The following is a 20,098-nucleotide window of genomic DNA, read 5'->3' on the forward strand; positions in this document are numbered from 1 at the left end:
CCCTTATAACCAGCAGTCAGTTAAACAAACATTTATTCTGGACAAGAAAAATTACAAATTAGCATCCCAATTCTGTACAGAGGATCTCCTGCACTGAAATAATTTTAGCACAGTGCAGGAGGGCTATTTCCTTTCCAGCCTCAAACATCTATCCAAAAATAAAGGTATTTTTGAGGGTTTCTTTTCTGTAACTGCCATTTAAAAAAAATTTAAGTAACATAAAAATGAGTCAATTTCTATAGAAATGGCATTCTTATTATTTAATCAAGCCAGTATCTGAGTGATTCATGAACAGCAGGTTGTAATTCAATAAGTAGTTCATGCATATCTGAGTTGAGAAAATTTGTAGGGAAGAAAAAGGAGAAGAAAGAAACCCCTTCCCCACAGGACTTAAAAAACACTCTGTCCATGATAAATACCACCTAATTTACTTTAAAGCAGTTAACATCTACTCAGTTCCTTAGCTTAGTCGGTGTTCACTTACAGCAATAGCTGGGCACCAGTGATGCATTATGCTATGTACTGTATAAATCCATAACAAAAGGGCAGATAACCAGTAGCTTGGAGAAATTTACTGCACAAAGCAGTTGTGAAAGGAGTTAATTGACATCTGGGAGTATTGTAAACAAGCCAAAATTTTTCTTCCACAAAATAAAATGCACTGGAAAAAGCTGCCTCATGCAGAAACCTTTATATTCATCCCAAAGATGTTTATTTTTGTAAGAGTTAAGTTCCTGACACCAAGGTCAGTAAAATTGCCCTTTATTTCTTTCCTCTTTCCACAAGGTAAGCTTGTGCAGGTAGGTATGCACTACATACAGACTAACATATGTTCCTGTGCATTATGGGCATTTCCAGGTTCACCTTAAAAATATCTTGCAGTTACAATGCTGAGAAAAAGACTATTATTCTAACGTTCCCACAGGGTGATTTTCGGAAGACTATGAAACAGTTGTAATTAGCTGGAGCTTAAAATAAGCAAATGGAGGAAGAAAATTTGCACAGCAGTTTAGTTCAATGTGCAGAATGAGCCCAGACAGCTACAGCATCCTGATTTGTAGAAGAGTGATACTGATTTTCCAGGAAACAAAAATACTGTGTCCAATATTCTGCACTGCCCTTTAGTTCCTACTTTCCCACCAGTCAAGTTAAATTGAAAATAACAACCGTTGGAGAGGGTAGGTAGAGAGAATACTGCTGGAGCAAATGGTGCAGCTCAAATTCTCATTCTATCCCCATCTTTTGGCTGGATATATGCATAGCTTTTCAAAATAAAAAGTCATCTTTCTAGAGCACCTGATTGCTTTTCATGTAACTTTTTTTTCTGACTGCTTTCATCTACCTTTCTTGGATCAAATATAAATGTGATTCCATCTCTTTATCTGGCACATAGAGCTCCTACTAATACTTCATCAAGATAAAAAATACTATAAAAGCCAAAACACATTTTCCATATTATTGTTGTAACTCCAGTAAATCTAAAGTGCTCTTAGACAGAATATCAAGAAAAATGAGATTTTTTTTCAGATCATTCTGTAACTATTCTTGCTGGAGGGGCACTGGAAATTTTGAAACCATATGTGTTTTGCTGAATAAGGACAATAATGATGCTGCTATGATTCTAAAAGTTGGTGATAGAGTGTGGTTAGTGAATAAAAATTTATAGGATAAAAGAGGCCATGTAACAGAGACTTTATGTAAAATGAAAAGTAAATACCATCTGGAAAATCACTGAGTTTCTGCCCATTTCAGTTTCTGCCTTCTGTAAGACAAAATAACATCAACAAATGACAGAAGTCTGCAAAAGTTCACTGTTTATTTGCAGTTTCATAGAAAACAGAGGTGATGCAATATTATCTTCCCCCACTTCGTAAAATCATTGTGTTGCCTTACAGACCATCACTATATGTGCATTAGCTAGTAATCATTACAAGAACTCCCCAGGGTATCTGATAATTTGTCTGGAAAGAGGTCACTTTACACACCAGTGAGACCTCTTTTTAATGTTTTCTGGCTATCTGCACAGTGACAGTTTCAGCTGACTCCTTCAGGTGAGGTACAAATTCAGCTGCTCATCAAAAAAAAAAAAAAGAAAATAAGGACATTTTCTAATCTGTCTCCAAGGCCCTGTAGCTGGCCATCAGCTGGGTGGCTGACAAAAGGCCAGCACAGGATGCAGCCTGCAGCCATAAATGTGGGGAATAGCAGCATTATCCTAAGTGAAGGTGAGTATTACAGGTAACTTCTACTCTGGGTCAGAAAGACCCACAAACCAGTGGGGAAACAGAGAGAGGAGAATTCTGAGAGGCCATGAGAATGCTCATCTAGGAAGGCCCCAGGACTGGAACTGTGAATGATCTCCTCAAAGGAAGTTGTGACTCAACTTTGTTATGAAGGTACATGGAAATTAATCTACACCAAATGTGAAGAACTGGAGATATTTTTTTTTTCTGTCAAAAATTTCTGGACTGGACTGAAAACTGCATTTAGAGGCTCTGACAAAGCCCTTTTAGAGCAGGTGCAAGTGCCTGTGCAATATGGTTGTGTCACATCTTCATCCGCATCCCCAGGTCAATGCAAGTGACCTTCCCTGAAAGAAACATCTAACAGAAAACAGTTTCATAAAGACATACTTTTGCAGAGTTGTCAAAGTATTGTGTATACACATTTTCTATTTTTAATGCCCAACTCCTAATATTTTAGTTGTAAGAGATGGAATGAGTTAGGCTACTTATATTCAGCCATGACTTTTGTCACATTACATTGACAATAAAATTGAGTTTGTAAAAATATTAACTTACCCAAAAATACAGCTGTAATTGCTAAATATTTGAGTGCAATGGGCAGTTTTAAAACAAGAACAAACTTGTTTAGGACCAGAAGAAAGAATATTGGAGTGAGATGTATGGTATACCTCTGTGGTAGTCTGACAGACCTAAGTTTCAAAGATTCTTGCTCAAGAGAGCTGACCAGATAAGTAATTTTTGTGGGGGCACTGGTGTCCCTGTTTTATTATCTGTTATTACACTGAATAAGATCCACTGAATTAATCTGCCTGTTTGAAGGATCCGGATCTAAATCTGACAAAATCCATGGGGGGGAGGGGGGGGTGGGGGCTGGGCTATGGCTATGTATAACAGAAAAAAACCAGAAAATTCAACAAATAATTTCAGTAACACTTACCTTCTTAGTCTGAGGTTATTAGGAACGTGATCACTATGGTAAAGTAGCAAATTATAAAGAAGGACTGACTGGTGTTCAAGAGATGGGAAGCTCTGCCTGAGCACTGTTGGCTGAGAGATCAGGCAACAGCAGGGAACACAAGATGTGTCCACAAGCAATGCTGTTCAGAACCTTAAAAGTGATGATGGAATGAATGTCAATCACTTACATGAAAAACTATAGCCCATTTTCCTTATCATATTCACCAAAAAACACGTGGAAACTTCCTATTTTGCAATCTCCAAGTCCAACCTTATTATACAGGGACCGTCACGCTGAATAAATCAGAACTGTTTAAAGCCCCGTAGGCTGTTCGCACAACTCAAGGCCACCTGTTCTTGGTTCTGGTGCCTCTCTGTGACTTGCTGTAAACACAGCATCCTGAAGGTCAGCAACTGCAAGCCTTGGCGGCATGGCTGCCCTCACTTACATGCAGTCATAGTCAGATTACATTACTGCTCACACAGCGGCCTTGCAGGCCCTCCATGAATAAATGTTCTCCGCAGACAGCAGCTCTACATTCTGAGAGAGCACATTTATAAAGCAGTCACTTATTCCACACTTATTTCTATGTATGAATATATAATCAAGGAGAGAAAGTCAAACACTGGTGCAGTTTAAAAGCTACAGCAAGAATCTGTGCCACAGGCAACAGCAAGGCAGCCTTTCCACTTAGGTTTCTGAATTCTTTTGTTGTAAACATATAACGTAGGACAGGGATGGAGCATGTCTTTTAAATGCACTGCCCACCAGCAGGGCAAGAATCCACTTAGTTCTTAACAAATGAACTCCTGTCACTGGAACTAACTGCAACAAAGATAGATTTTTAGGCTATGTTTTCACTGAAGAACTGACACAAGAGAGTGGTCATACCCACAGACTATGCCTGCAGCAGAACAGGATGATTGTGCAACCAACTCAACTTAAAAACATGCTTAATGAAAATGTTTTTATGTATAATTCTACTCAGACTTGAGTTCAGTTATAATGTAATTCTCAGCCTGGAGAGACGAAGAAGCAAGGGCCTACCTACACAAACCTTTTTGTTTGCAGAACATCAGATTTCACTTCCTTACGCTAGTTCATATATTGTGATATGCATACAGACACCCTGAGCTCTTTGTGCTGCTTCCAAGACAGGAGAGCATCAGCTAGAAGATCCTGGTGAAATAAAATATTTCTTTCTTCATGAGCAGCTAAGTTCATCTGTCACCTGAAACAGACAGCTGAAACTCTCTGTGAAGGTGGTCTGAAGGTATCAAAAAGAGATCTCACACATGTGCTAATAAAAGTGGTCTTCTCCAGCTGACATAGTTAGCATCTAGGGGACCTAAAGAGGAGGGTTTGATCAGTAAAATAGTTACAGCAGATAAAGTTTGGTAATGAGTAAGTAAAAACTGGGAGTATATTTAAACCTAACCTAAGAATTCCACAGTAAATGGTAAAGATTTAAGTGCTGTTGGCATAGGCTGCACCAGTGAATGCCCTTACTTCCTTGCCAAACACCTTACCAAGCTTTTTCTTGTTCAGGCTGATCAGATATGACTGTTGGGTTCCCATGCATATGTTATGGGCTTTCTTGGCACTGTAAAGCTGGCAAGTGAATCCAGTCAGATTCATAAGCACTATCCTTCTGACTCCAGAGCATCTGGATACTGTGGGCAGACTGTTCAAAGAACATGTAAACTACTTATGCATCAAACAGAAGCAATATCCGTGCCAGTTTGGCATGTGGTTTTTGAAATTCAAATTAAAAGGTTGAAGATGGGCTTCTGAAGCATCCTGGTGAATGCAAAGATATCTGAAAGAGATCTCTTTGTCAAGTGATCCAAACTCTGTCATTCTAGCAATCAGTTTGTGTAGTCCTGAAGGGTGCATAGAGCATGGGAAGGCTGTTCTAGATCTTCCCCCTCTATTTCAGAACAGTTTGGCTTTTTTACCAGCAGAAAGTTTTAACATATTTCTGGTGCCATTCATTATTGAAATCTTCAGAGAAATACAGACCCGTGGACATATTAGAAAGAACTTCTGCACTCTACTGCTGATATTCATTACTACCCATGTCTTTCTGCCTTGGACAAGTCTTTTTATTCACTTGTAGTTTAGCTTTTGATGGCTGACGTACTGAACCTCACCCACAATTTTACATTTGACTCAGTTATTTGGTGCTTCACCTCTTATGGTAGGTAAGACCTCCTCTGTTGATTTGTTGAGAACGTACACTACTGGTACTTCCTGGGATATTTTAAAAATATTCTCTCACCCCTAATGTCTCTGATGAGCTCTACTTCACCATTTGTTATCTTATATACAGACAAAAGAGCAAGTTTGCACTTGTCTGTATCACATTTATTCTCCATTGAAAATATAACTGCTACTTTTTCTATTCTCCAACCGTATGGTAATAGTTCTTGCTGAAAAGATTTGTTTAAAATACACAGTATTGGCTTTTTAAGCTCATAATGGCACTTCTATCAAAATTGGTGGAAAGTATCTACACCCATTTTCGTTGCATTACCCTCTAGCTTTGCCCTGCCCATTCATATCACAGTTCAGTTTTTAAAAGCAAAAGATTCTTTGTGCTAATAAAGGCATCATGCCAAAGCTCATATTTTCCTCCTACTGTATGGAACCCTGGGTATTTCTGTTCTCTTTTTACTTGTATTGATGGAGAACCTTTTTATTATTTAGATATATTTCTCAAATCCTTTCTTGTCCCTGCCCTTTTTGACCTCTTAAGTGTTTCTTTGCTAATCAGGCCTTACTCCTTTCTGAATAGGCTTTCTCCTTGTTCCAAAGTGTCCTTCACTAAGTAGTCAGCAGAACTGTAGCCTGCAGGTTTTTAACCCCTGTGTTGTTTGTAATATAAATCCTGGACAGTTTTATATCCATTGACTAGAGGGAATTTAAATCTTCCTTCACATGTGAGTCCTGGTGTCCTCAATGTGACTTTTAATACTGAGAAATATCTTCAGTTTATCCAAGTTTCTCCTCTGGAGAGGGAATACATTTTGTAATAAAATTTTCTTTATCTTCCAATGCATTTTTTTTCATCTGTGAGTAGAAGATGAATCATGTCTTTATCATACAACCCAAGGTTATTTCCCATGGTCAGCTTTTCTGTAACAGCCGTGCTGCTCTGCAGTGCCAACCCTCAAAGCTCCAACTCTTGATTCATGAACAGCTTGACCACCAAAAATAAGGAATCTTTAATAAGCAATCAACTTTGTCCTGAAAGAGTTGGCATTGCAAATCCCTGTCTTGCAGATTGATCAGCAGTGTGCTTTAATGCTGAGAGGAACCATGAAATAAGAAAAATGACTCAGCCATTAGATTTAGGAGCTCCTCTGTTCTCTAGGCCATTTGTTGGAGCTTTTTAGTTCTAATAACGTACCACAGATTAGGCATTTTGTTGTCAGAAAGAGAATGCATAAGGGGTTGCCTTTTTTACTATCTGTACTGGCTTCAAAGATGAAAATAACTGGGTTTAGAGCTTTATAACTATTTCAGCTTTTCAACACCCAAACTGGAATTTTTCCTCTTTGTAAGAGACAAAATTTTAAATGAAATCAATTAATTTTTGTTATTATTTGTGACATGGCTGGATAAAATATTTCCAAAAATTGTATGGAAATCCTTTATTTGATAAAGGCATGCTGTTGGTTACAAATGGTTCAAAATACAAAAACTTTATACTTTGTGTTTGCAAATTTTTATGAGAATATCGCAAATGTACAAAATTTCTATTAACCTTTGTTCATATATTTTCAGCACTTATTGCTTTGTTTCTAAAGTTATGAATACATGTGGTAAACAAGGGGTAAGGAAACACTCAGATTAATTAAATATAAAATTAGTAATTAAATATAAATTCGTAATATAAATTAGTAATTAAATATAAAATTAGTAATTTAATTAAATATAAAGTACGCTCCTCACCCAGTCATCTCAGAAAACCTTGGTAAGACTAATTTAATATACCTTTTAACTCTGCAGTTACTTGCTAGTTCTCAATACAGCAGCATCTAACTACTCCTCCCTTTATAATGGAGGCAGCACAGGTAAGCTATGAATTAATTATTAATAATATGAGTTAATTTTTTTCCCCTACTGAAAAAAGTCTATAAACTGCATGTAAAAGGTTACTGAATCTAATTCTTCATTACTTTCATTTGTGTAGGTGTTCAAAACAGAAGCAAAGTCTGAAACCAGCACAATTAACATTTAGTATTCTCTTTATGCTCTCTGAGCAGTTGATCCCACAAGACATAAGGATTTGGATAACTTGGGTTGTACCAGATAGGAACAAGTTAAAAAGGTATCTTCTTCTCTGCTGAGAGTGAAGGGAGAGCCCATCAGTTAAAAACCAAAGAGTTCTTAGAAAGATTTGTGGTTAATGGCTGACAAATAGTATCCTATATATTATTTCCATTTTTTTGCAACTGGGTTGTAACTAATTCTAAAAGCAAAAGGAAAATGAAAACTGAAATTTAAAAGAAGTATCTTTATCAAACATCAGATAATCCTTTTCTTGAAGGAAAGGTCTATTACTGTGAGCATCAACTCTGATGCTCTCCCTGTTTTATTATCAGGCAAAAATCCCAGTCAATGTCAGCCTAACTGTTTGCAGCTCCCCTCCCATTGCCTCATGACCAGGCCTGCTGTGCAGTACTGGAGCTGAAGGTAATCAGTTTAGCACATGAATATGATTTGATTATTTTTGTTTTACATAGGCTATAAACCTGTCCAATCTGTTTTAAAAATCTTTTCAGTGTTCAATTCACTTAGCTTTTGCTGATTGAATTCCCTGCCTGAAATATATTAAGCAACTGGGGTTAAAAGAGGGTAGTCATTTTTATTTTTTCACTTTTAAACGCAAAGCTCTCTTACTTTATTGAAATAATTCTTTATTAGAAATACAAGGATTTGGTACAGAGGCTCCCATTAGCACCATATCTGAGATTTTTAATCACGTACCAACCTAATATGACTTTAGTGGATTTTGTATGTGATATCATCCTTCTTTGCAGTTCAGTCATGGTCTCCTGCTGGCTGGCACTGGTGTACAGGCTACAGGCAGCAGCTGCTGGTTTGACAGCCAGTTCTGTTCAAGGAGATGGGAACTGCAGGGCAATGCATGCCCAATAAAACAAGATAAAATTGTCAGGGGATCCCTAAACAAGACCCTGTTACATTGAAGAAGAGTCAGTCTCTAAATAAACTCTTAAAAGGTTTCTAGCAGTCAGGATGCAAGTGGAAGTAGTCTTCCTATGGAAGTTTACATAATCATTTAATTTAATCCTTCCTGTGGTGTTTCCCAGCCACTGCTTTATTTCTGTGATCATAATCTGTGAGGACAAATGTCAGGAAATATGAGTCTACAAAGTGATGTGAATCTTGTTCCCTATCAGAGATGTGACTATGAGCATTATCTTCATGATATTTTCTTTCTCATGTATTTGTTTCTGCTCAGTGTTTTTCCAGTCTTTGATGACAGAGAAAAGCAATGACTTTCAAGCTTAAAAACAAAGTTATATGATTCCAGCCCTGGTGATGAGTGTACTTTAGCTTGCATTTCAAGGTGGAGAAAAGCCATAGTAGCATGGATATAACCCCTAAGGCTTATTATTATGTGGTATTTGCAACAAACCATGGCTTTTGGCTTCCATATTGTCTTGTGCTTGCTGGAGCTCCGTCACAGCATGTGTGATGAGACCTGCTTGTATGTTTCTGCCTCACAGCAGTTGAACATGGCCATTTCTTGCCTTTCAGTAGCTTTACAGACTTACGAGCTTTATGAATTAGACTGAACTAAAAAAAAAAAAGTTTTCAAAACAATAAATTTACCAAGTACACAGAAATATATACACATATAAAAACAATATGCATCCATAATTTAATACAGAATATAAATACAGAAATTACCATAAAATAATATTTTGACATCAATATTTTCTGGTCCATTTAGATTTTGCATTTGCTAACTTAAAAATAGAAAGAAAGAGATAGGAACTAAGAAGCATTCTATCACTGTGGAAGCACATATTTTATATCCATTTGATATCTCATGTGATTATAGTGCACAGCTGAGGTCGTTACACTAAAGGGAAAATAATGATAGAATATTGAAGACAGTGAATCAAACAAAAAAATGTTTTGCTACTGCTAATATTTTGGTGTCTATTGGGTAAGGAGTTTTTCTCTTGACAGTGAAGTGCTAGCTTGCTTTTAATTAGTGTTGCATTACTCTTTTTAATAATAGCATCTATTTACAATATCATTAATAACAACATCTATTGAAGACACTAAGTCTTAGCATTAATTTAATGGGAGCATTAAACAGCATCTATTATATATTCCCAGTTAAATTAGCATGATGCTTTTTAATGGATGTTTTAATAGACAGTATTAACCAGAATATTATAAAATTAAAACAGAATTCAATGGGTTCTTTGAGTTCCTGTTGTAATACTCTGTGAAGCCACTGATTCTGAAAAATAACACTGTATGTATTTTTAATTTAATTTAATGGCATTTAGCAAGAGCTACAACATGCACATGCTTTTATATGGCACAAGATTTATTGAATTAAGGCACAGCTGTTTTTATACCTATCTTACATTTTGATCCTGTGGGTCAAATTCTTTAATAAAAGCTTCATTGTAAACATCTGTATACAAAGAGGCATGGTTACACTTTTTTTTACTACCTGAAATGTTTTTAATTTCCTTCAGAAATCATCTCTGAAAATAATTGAGAGTCAACATTTCTTCAGAGAAAGAAACATTCTTTTGATAAATTACTATTCTCTTATTTTTCTAAAAACCCTCATTTTCTATTGTTTGTTTGTGAAATTACACAGTGAGTGTGAAGACTAAGTCTCAATTCCAACTTTTTCACCAGTTTCCAAGTGCAAAGCTGTAAAACTGAGCAGCTCACAGATCTGCCTATTAAGCTCTCATTTCGGACAGCAAACATTTAGTACACAGGCAGCAGAATCTGAACCTTCTCCTTATTGATTTTCTGATTGTGAGCCACATTCCTGAAAGTATATATTTTAGCCACAGTAAACATTATTGTTCACATCAATGAAGAAGGTCATTGGTCATTATCTTTCCATTTCAGCAGCAATTATTGTCAACTCCCATTTTCTGTACTGGTCTTCATTCTGCTGTGGGAATGTGGTAGACACCTGTCATACATCAAAAAACTTTAGAGAAAAGTGGCTTGTATAATCATTTAGCTGACATTTTGAATGTGTCATTAACTTTTACATTTGGGTGAACTTTTTCTAAAAATCTCTGAGTCCTACACAAGCAATCCTCCACAAATTATTGTATAACACCACAGAGTTAGCCAAGAACTTTTAGCTAAATTTCTTGAATCACCATTATTTTCTTTGAAATTCTAATGGTCTTACTTGAATACAAATCTGTCATTTCATGCAACAGACAAAGCTGGCAGACCTAATAGGAATTTCCCATTGGACTTGCTTGAGAATATGAATCCAACTTTCACTGAAGGACTAAGCAAATACCTTCCCATCTCTCAGACTTGTCAGGAAGTGCAAATGAAAATCTTTACTTTTTACATAGCTCTCTTGCTACCTGTCTGTATCCATCTGGCACTTTGAGATAAGGTCATGCACAAATGGTGTTTCCAGGCTGATCTGTGTGCATTTAGAAAATACATGCAATCAGTAAACAAGGAACAAAACTATGAAGGTACAGCCTGAAAATGGCAAAGCAATCATACAGATTGAGAAAACAAAGGGTTTTGTGCTTTTTAAACACTCAACCTCTTAAAGGTATGTCTTAAACTAATATGTCTAAAATAATCTTTGATAAATGGGAGGAATATTTTTCCTGTAACAGCGAACTTTACACTGAATTCTCTAGTGTTGTGAAGAGTAGCTTCTTTTGAAAGAACTTGCCTGGAGGTTCTTTCAAGAAAATAAGATGCTTTTATTTACAATCTTCAGAATTTCCAAAATGCAATGGTGTACAAAGACACTTGAAAGTAATCTTTACAATAATATGGGGAAAAATATGTGAATTCCTGCTGTGCTGAGCTGGTTTGATTATACTGTAAAGCCCTTAAAAACTGAGTTTAATATGTCTTTTGGGAGAGAAAGGAAACTTAAAATCAGCCTTCATAAAGGGCCTATATGAGTAAGGAAGACACTGCTTACTACATGTGCCAGTTTGCCTTGCTTTTTCTTCTAGTTTGGATGAAAATAGCTCATACTTGTAAATCCAGGGAGAGAATGAAGTAAACACAAGAGTTCAGTACTTCAAATAGATGTCGAACTTCTAAATTTCCATTTACCAGCCTTTTCCCTTAAGAAAAGAAAAACTGCTTCAGGCAAGTTCTGCTGCTCCTATTATCTGGGCACAAATCTCTCCTCTTATTCTCCAGCCTTGGATGGGGGAATGGAGGGTTGGGCTGTTACTAGGCTAGGCATCAAGGGGGAATGGGCAACCTCAGTTACCTCTCCGTGTTTCCTGCCTTTATCTCTGGACAAGACAGAACATCTCTGCAGTGCCAGAGAGAGTGGCAGCCCAGGATTTCACAGGAGTGCCAGCTGGAGTGTTAAAGTTCTTTTTAGCAAGGCTTTTGATAGTCACTTACTAGAAAGGAATGGGTTTATTGAAACTGAGTCCTTTCCTGGAACTGCCACATGGCTCAGGACAGGAAGGGAAGGATGGGGGGCCAGGTACAAGTGTCTCTTCTGCATAGCATGGAAGAAGCTAAATCCCTCCTATCCAAGACTTCATTAAATAAAAAACATTTGTTGGATAACGGATGCTGACTTCTTGGCTTGCTGAGCAGGATACTTGCCTGAAATGCAGATGACCTAGATCCAAATTTCTGTTCCAATTCCACTTCCAAATTGGATGCAAGAGGGACTTGAACTTGCAGCCTCAATTCCCAACAGAGTGCCACTAACTTAAAACCTAGTAGCTAGAAAAGCTCCTGGGATTTTTTTAAATTTTAATTTTGTTACAGGGATTCAGAATTGAAGCCCATAATTGCTTTCAGCTGTAGTTTCACTGAAACAAATACATTCATATAGAATTTGATTAAAACAGATCAGCATTTTCTGCCAATATCAATGAATCAAGAATATTTTGTGGAGCTACACTAACAAAAGATTATTTCAAAGAAAGAAAATGGGAAGGGTAAAAGAGGAAAATGGCATGGGATCAGAGATAAAGGTAGATAAGCTAAAATAAAGTCCTATTTGGAAAGGAAACAAAAACTTCCCTTTTAAAAATATCTCTAGAGCATTCCTGGTTGAATACCTGTCCTGCTTACAAGGCCAATAGACTTTCTGCTCACCAGTGAACACCTGATCAGAGAAGGAACTGATTATTAATTCACTGAGTTATCAAAGTTGCATTCAATCTGGAAAACTGCATTTACAGCCAGAAATCCATCAGAGCCTAGTTTAGGCTCAAGACCCTTGATGTATATTGTAGCCAGCAAAGCTTTCTTTTCTAGGTTTTTCCTCACCTTATTCTTACACTTTCTGATGTATATTTCTATAAGCGTCCTTTTGTTTTCTATACTTCCAGCATTCATTTTATTTGCACTGAGATTTTTTTTGTCTAGAAGTTTCAAAATCATTCATTACGGAGACATATCTCCTGCTTAGATCCTTTGAGTATAGGTATACTGATGCATTTTCTTTCCTCAGAAAGACCAATTTAATCTTTCGAGCAAATCATCTACATCAAGGGAAGAATTTTGCATTCTAGCTGTCTCAAAGTGAAAGAGGTTAAATTTGTTAACGAGATAATATAATTTGGTTACAGTGAAGAAGGACAATACTTGGAAAATAGTAAGAGCTTTTTTCATCTCTCCCACATTATTAATATACAAAACAGTATAAATGTCTAATCTTGCCTGTTTTCCAGCTCAGATCATAGGTAACTTGTGGCAAAGTGAAATAACAGAAATTGCAAAGATTAAGCAAATGTTTAAGAACCATTGCAGATATATGCAAACCCAAGGATATGAAAACACCTATAGTCCTGTCAACTGTATTTTACACATTCTGTTCAGACTCCTTAGAAATGCATGGATTCTAGACCAACCAAATGTCATGAGAATCCAAACAGTTAGGAACACAAGAACAGGTTACTAAAGTGGAGAAGAAAACCTCAAACCAGGGAAAGCACTGGAGCTCTAAACCACCAAAAAGCAGTCAAATTTACTGAGATATAACAGGAAAGGTATAGAAGAAAATCTTAGAGATTTTTTCTTGAAAGAAACATATAAATTTGCCTTCTGGCATTCAACTGAGTTTAAAAATTAATCTCTGTGATAAAGCAATACTGCTACTTCAGCATATGCCAAAATACGTGGCCTATTCATGCCAAACACCTTTTTGTTTGTCTTTTCTTTCTGATAATGATTTAAGTTCAACTGGCATCAATTCTTGTGTATTGGTATTGTGACTAGATTGATGAGAATTTGAGAATCTTTAGATCTGCAACTATTTTAAAATAAATCCAAATCCTAAAAGACTGGCTTGAAAATTAAATTTAGAAAAATACATTAATTTGGGGATTGCACTTTGTCTGTGTTATTTGACACTTGGGTGCTGGTTTTTTCAAGCTTTACTGCATAATGTTTTTAAGCTAGCTGCAAATGTAAAACAAGTGAAAAAACAAATCTGAAATGTTCACAAAATCCCATGGCTCACAGTAGAGCTGAGAAGAGTGCTCAATGCCAAGAGAAAATGAGTTTTCTGAAGCAAAATTTCAGAATTTTTGTTTCTATTTGTTGTTTTACTATGGGCAAATTACAATACCAATGTCTACTGGTTTTGTAAAACTGTGCATTTGAAATATTATAAATTAATAAAATGTGGTGTATTAATTTGGAATGAAGTTTAAACTGCATGACTCATGCCATTCCACATAATTCGTTCAAAAACCAGCTTGTTTCCTGCAATGATAGCATACATGTTTTGGGGGCATCATTATTAAAATGGCTTACAAATTTTGACTGTGAAAAGGAACACATCTGCATTCTGTAAATATATATATATGCAATTACCTGAATTCCAGCTATGTTATGTTGATTCTGCTGTTTCTTTTTCTGATTGGAAAGAGAAAGATCTGCTTTTAAAACAAGCAGATGGACTCTCAAACTGCAAGCTTGAATGAATCACTGAAAGAACAAAAATGGTAGAAGGGAAGACTGAAATCGTGGTGGAATCAAAAACAAGGATATACAGAACTGACATCAGAAATTATGGATGCCAATGCAAAACAATTATGCGAAATGTATTCTAGTGCTATAACATCACTAGCATTTTAATAACAGGAAACATCTGAGCATTGGTTTTATAACCAGGATGCTATGTTGTTCTACTCCATGTGGCAGCTACTGAGAGGTTCTGGGACAGCTTTCACACTAATCAGTTTTTAAAACTTTTAAAAATTTTTCCTGATTGGTATTCCTGTTACATCTGCCATGGCAGACAGTCTGAAGAGGTCACAGCCCTGATGTGAATGTGATCTCTTGGTCAAGACCCTGGGTAATGGATGGTTTTAGGCTCAGTTTCTCAAGCCCAGAAGCAGGAGAACAGTTTATGACCTGGAGCCCTACCTACACCATACAAATGGAACCACAATAAAAACTTCGTTAGTCAGGGCATCCTAGCACAGGCACAGCTACAATATGGTAATCTCAATTTACAGTCTTCAGTGTCCTCCTCCACATCCCTACCATCTTGTATTTCCAGCACAGTTCCACTGGGAATCTGTCATCTACAGATTGGCTATCTTTCTTCAAGCAGAGACTGAGCATCAATAAAAGCACCTTGCATCTCTGTTCTTAGGTAGATTTGACACTGTGGAAAACTCTGGCTCTGTTTCCCACTGCACAATGACCTTTCTCTGAGCACACATCTCTCATTTCTGGCAGGTTTCAAATCTGTTTTAGTTTTAACAGCAAACTGGTTCTGCCAAGGTAAGAGCCAACCTGAATCCTTGAGATGTGAAAAGAAGTGAAACCACTTTCAGACATATATAGCTTTTTGCTGCTACAAGAAGCAGTTTTGTGCCCATCTACATCTGAGCTTCTTTGATTTTTTTAAAAAGTAGTAAATTTTATTTAAAGCAAATTACAATAATAAAGACTTTAAAATTATGTTATATTTTTACTATAAGCATTGGGTTGAAGTGGATTAATGCATTAACAGGTATCTCTCAAGGGATACCAGAAATATAGAGGCAATTTGTAGAGAGAAACCTGAGATTCAGCAGCTCCTGAGTAGCCATACACTCAATATATTCAGCACTTCTGAGGAGCCAGGGTGACATTAAATTAGGCTGCTAGAATAGGATGTTCCAAGTAAAGGGCCAGCATTCTTGGTGTCAATGCCATCAAGTGAATATATAATGAATCAGAAGAAATTAGGGCATTTAACTGAGAGGTTTGAATTCGAGAAGATAGGATAGTCAAAGATCAAACTAGCTTTACACTCCTAAATTAGTTCTAATTGGAGAAATGTGGGTTCTATTAAATCTGCCTTGAGACCAGTAAAATGTCCAAACGGAAAACAATAAGAACATGTCCCAAAACTGTCAGTCATTTTATGAGCAATGGATTTTTGAGGAGTTTCATAATGGAAAATTTAGGCTAAATGATGCAATCTGTATATAGTAAGTCAGATATAGAAAGTATAGTTCAAATGCAGTTTAAATATTACAAACAGGGTTAGAGAAGGAAAAACAGGGGAAGAACTTTAGAGAACTTGGAGAAAATGATACAGGTAAATACAAACAAGACATGGAAAGGAAAATAATATAAAAAAGGTAAACAGAACCCCTGTACTATCATACCCAAACATCTCTCTCACACTAGGAAGAATAAAGGCCAGAAAATATCAGAATGACCTTTATTTAAGCCATTAAACCTGCATTTAGATACCAATAGAAAATGGATGTTCAGTTTTGATCATAGACATTCTCAGACTTCAGATTACCTGTGTTCATTCAGTAAGAGCTCCATTTTAGAAATTCTAAGTCACAAAAGTCCCGTATTTCTGTTATATCTGTGGAAAGATCTTAGTACACCATTATAAGCTTAACTGTATGTCAGTGCAATTTATTACATGATTCAAATCAGAATGTACTTTTGGAAACCTTCCCAAAAGTTTACATTAGTGGATTCTTACTCTTCTACTTTAGGACTATAACATTATACAATGCATTAGAGGCTGAAGGCATAGAACAAAGAAAAGGTTTAATTACAGTTCCTGTGTGGAAGCTATAAATATATGGCAAGGATAAAGAATATGGCAAGGATAAAGAAGACAAGATAAGAAACCAAAAATGAAAAAAAAAAATTGTGATGAGAAAATCACCTTAGAAATGACATCCTGAGGCAGAGGATATTGATGATGAATAGTAATAATATTCAGTGTCAGATAGTGCTGATGGTTCCAGCAAGAGCTGCAGAGATTATCATTGTATTATTCACTTTTCTGTGGCTTATTAGGAGAATTTAAGTTCAGTCAACTCTCCAGTTCTGGCTCAAGTGTTATGACCTGAAGGCAAAGATTACTCTGCTATACTTTCTATCATGAAAAAATGCATTAGATATATTTTTTAATTAGAAGAATAAACATACATAATTTTCTGCAGGAAAAGTATTATAGGAGGAATTGTTACTGAAACTATATTAAAAATGTAGTTCTTACTGTGCAAGTGAAAGAATTTTGCATATTTTCAGGTTGCTTCAGGGTATTCCAGCAACCCCTTGAAGTTAAAAAGAATAATATCAGAAAGAGCCTTTTTCATCTTTTTCCAGACAGTACTAACCCCCATTCCAAAACAAACTTTAAACTCAGTCTCCATGCCAAGAGAAGAGTCTCTTAATTGCTATACTAGCTTTACTACTACTACTAGAGTAGCCTCACTGTAAAATTTACTATATCCTTTACTGCCATAGTATATTCTTTAATACTATACTATTACAGCTATACTAGCTTTTCTCATTTATTTATTGTTTTATTTTACTTTATACACTTTTTCTGGTTTATTTTAGAAAATACACTGATTATTTTACATGTATTTCATTAAATTTCAATTTATTTTGTTTCTAATACTGCTATACTAGCTTTACTTCATACTAGCTTTATTACTACTATATAGGCTTTCCTACTGCTGTAATAGAGGTAAGTAGATAAGTTATCATAGAGCTCATAACACTTAATTGTAGAAATGTAAGTACCATTATTCCATCTCGGTGTGAATCTGTGCATGACTGCTTGGAAAGGAAGTCTCTAATGTATAACGAGAAGGCTCAAAAAGCAAACAAGGAAAAGGTACTGAGATATGTACTCCAAGGCTGGATTATATGAATGAACATGAAAAGCTGAATTAAAATCCTAGAGCTACATGAAGTGCTGTATAAGTATACCTCATATACATTGCTGCAGTCTGCAGATTGTGTCCCAGATTGTTTTCCCCTCAGTATAATATCTTAGTGGTTATAGATAATTATAGACCATTATTTTGCATTTATTGACCCTCAGTTTCTGTTTCAAACACATGCTGTAACTGTCCCAAATACAGGGGCAGCTCTGTGCTTCCCAAAGCCCAAAGAGCATTATGACAATGTAAATCTGCTCTGCAGACATCCTGCAAGTGAGTGGTCATTCATTTCCACTCTTCCACGTGAAGAACAAGGACAAAATCTTTTATTCAAATCATAACCTCCTACCAGGATAGACTGGGCCATAGCTGCATGAGTGCAATCTGTTCTTTCCTGTCTGGAAACTTTGGACAAATGAAATTAATTTCAGATAGTGGAAAAGCATCCATCTCCAGGCCTGGAACAGCTTAAAGCAGATTTTCAGTATGACAGTGAATTTCAGGACAAGAATAATTGCATTTGCCAAGTGTTTGGTATACCTCAAGCTCCAGATCTTAGAAGGATGTCATTACCCTTTCAAGCTTAGTCACTCCTGATCATTAGTTTGAGCAAAGAGGATCTACTGTCAAGATCATAAAATTGCTCACAGACCTCATGTATACCATCCATGGTTTCAGAAGGATCCCTATACTCCTCCAGGTATTATACAGTTTCCCCACCTTTCTGAAGTAATAAATGGTGTTCATATGACCAGTAGATCACCATCCTAGGAGTCACAGCTCTGTATCAGGACGGATGGCTGTGGGCCCTCACAGGTTGGCTCATGGACTCCCTGACACCAAATTCATGAAGGAGGTGTGGAAGCTGATCCATTTTGGCTGATTCTGATCAAGGATGGACATGCATACGCACAGCCTTTCAATTTCTCAATGTATAGCTGTGCTTCTAAGTCATGAACATGAATCAGCAGTATGGTGGCCAACTACATTCTTGGCAGTGTCAGCAAGAGAAGACCCAGAAGGGTCAAGGCAAGAAATCAATCTCTTTATTCAGTACTTGTAAAATCACATCTGGTGCATTATGAGGATGTCTGGAGGGCCACCTACATGACTTGAAACCCTTCATCCTTCATGGTACTCCAAACTTGACTGAAAAAAGCCCTGAGGAACCTGTTCTATCAGGATCTGCTTTGAGCATGTGGTTAGAAGAGATGACCCCTAAAAGTCCCTCATAACCTCAGTTATTTTATAGATACATGACTACATGTCATTAGGAGCAAACCTTCATGGCCATGAAATTTAGCATGCGAAGGCATCAAATCTTTTCTTCTCACATAACTCTCTAACCAGCACCAGAAATAGAAACAGAACCTCAAATGGAGCCTCTGTAAACTACAAATACAGTTCTCTGTAGTCTGGCATTACAGCCTCTTTTCTGGAGGTCCTTCCAGAAAGGTACATAGATTTCTGAGATGCTTGTAAGCTGACATCAGATATATGATAGCATCCATAGTGAAGTGAGACAAAATATGCCAAAAAAAAGCATCAGCTAGTCTCTGTACTCATGCTCTGAGATGCCTTTCTAAGACAGCCACTTAATGTGCTCACCAACATATAGGCAGTACAGAAAGTCAGTGGACTATGCAAAAACTGGGAGTGTAAAAACACCACAATACTGAAATACTCAGAACAGGCTTGGGCAGAGAATTTTTCAAGTTCTGATCATCACTAGAGGGCTGGTGTGGTTTTTCAGGGAAGGTCTGCTGACAACAGTTTGAGCCTTCCCAGCTTCATACACAGGTGAATCTGTTGCCACTGTGCCTCCTACCATCTATCACAGGTCAGCTTGCAGAGTACAGTGTGTCACAGTAAATTGATTGTAATTAAACTGGCAATTATATAAATAACTTTGGCAAATAACCTATTTTCCTCAAAAGAAAACCATCAAGGATTTTTTTTAGAAGTGACTGCAGGCAAAAAATCAAACAAGTTCTATTTAAATAAGAGTAGAATGGAAAGAAACCTAATATAAATCTCCTGGAAAAAGTCAAATGTAAACATTTTTATGAACCCCTGTATGATGAAAATAGCATGACTGGTTTCCCTAATAATAATAAAAAAAAAGTTAGGTCAGGGATAAAGCTTAATAATTTTCAGAAGAAAAGCCAAACTATAGAGGAAGCTAATGAAAAAACACCTCTTAGCATTGAACGGGTCTTTTTAAACTTAGGATGAATGACAGATGCTCTAAAAAATCCCTGAGGTTATTCTACAGACACCTTTGTATTTATGAGGGAATAATGATGATAATGCCTTTCTGTGATTATGGTGGGAAAGTGTAGGCCATAGAATCCAGCAGAAGGGAGAAAGGAAGGAATGAAGGAGTCCACTTGAAGTCCCAAAATAACTTAATCTAGGCTCTCATCTTCAGAAAGAACATTTTAATTTAGAATTCCAACATCAAAGACCATATGAAATCA

General features: G+C 36.5%; 1 long non-coding RNA gene across 9 annotated transcripts in view; it reads right to left on the bottom strand.

Moving 5' to 3' along the window:
- The window catches only part of LOC135300279 (uncharacterized), a 108,576-nt gene that overhangs the window by 82,056 nt on the left and 6,422 nt on the right, over positions 1 to 20,098 (bottom strand). The window contains exon 2 of one of the 9 annotated variants that reach the window (XR_010362140.1): positions 14,290 to 14,403. The exons of the other annotated variants lie outside the window; for them this stretch is intronic. This is a non-coding gene — a long non-coding RNA (uncharacterized LOC135300279). The remainder of the gene's footprint in view (positions 1 to 14,289; positions 14,404 to 20,098) is intronic. 9 annotated transcript variants of the gene reach the window in all.

Source organism: Passer domesticus, chromosome 5 (genome assembly GCF_036417665.1).
Source record: "Passer domesticus isolate bPasDom1 chromosome 5, bPasDom1.hap1, whole genome shotgun sequence".
Classification (NCBI taxonomy): domain Eukaryota; kingdom Metazoa; phylum Chordata; class Aves; order Passeriformes; family Passeridae; genus Passer; species Passer domesticus.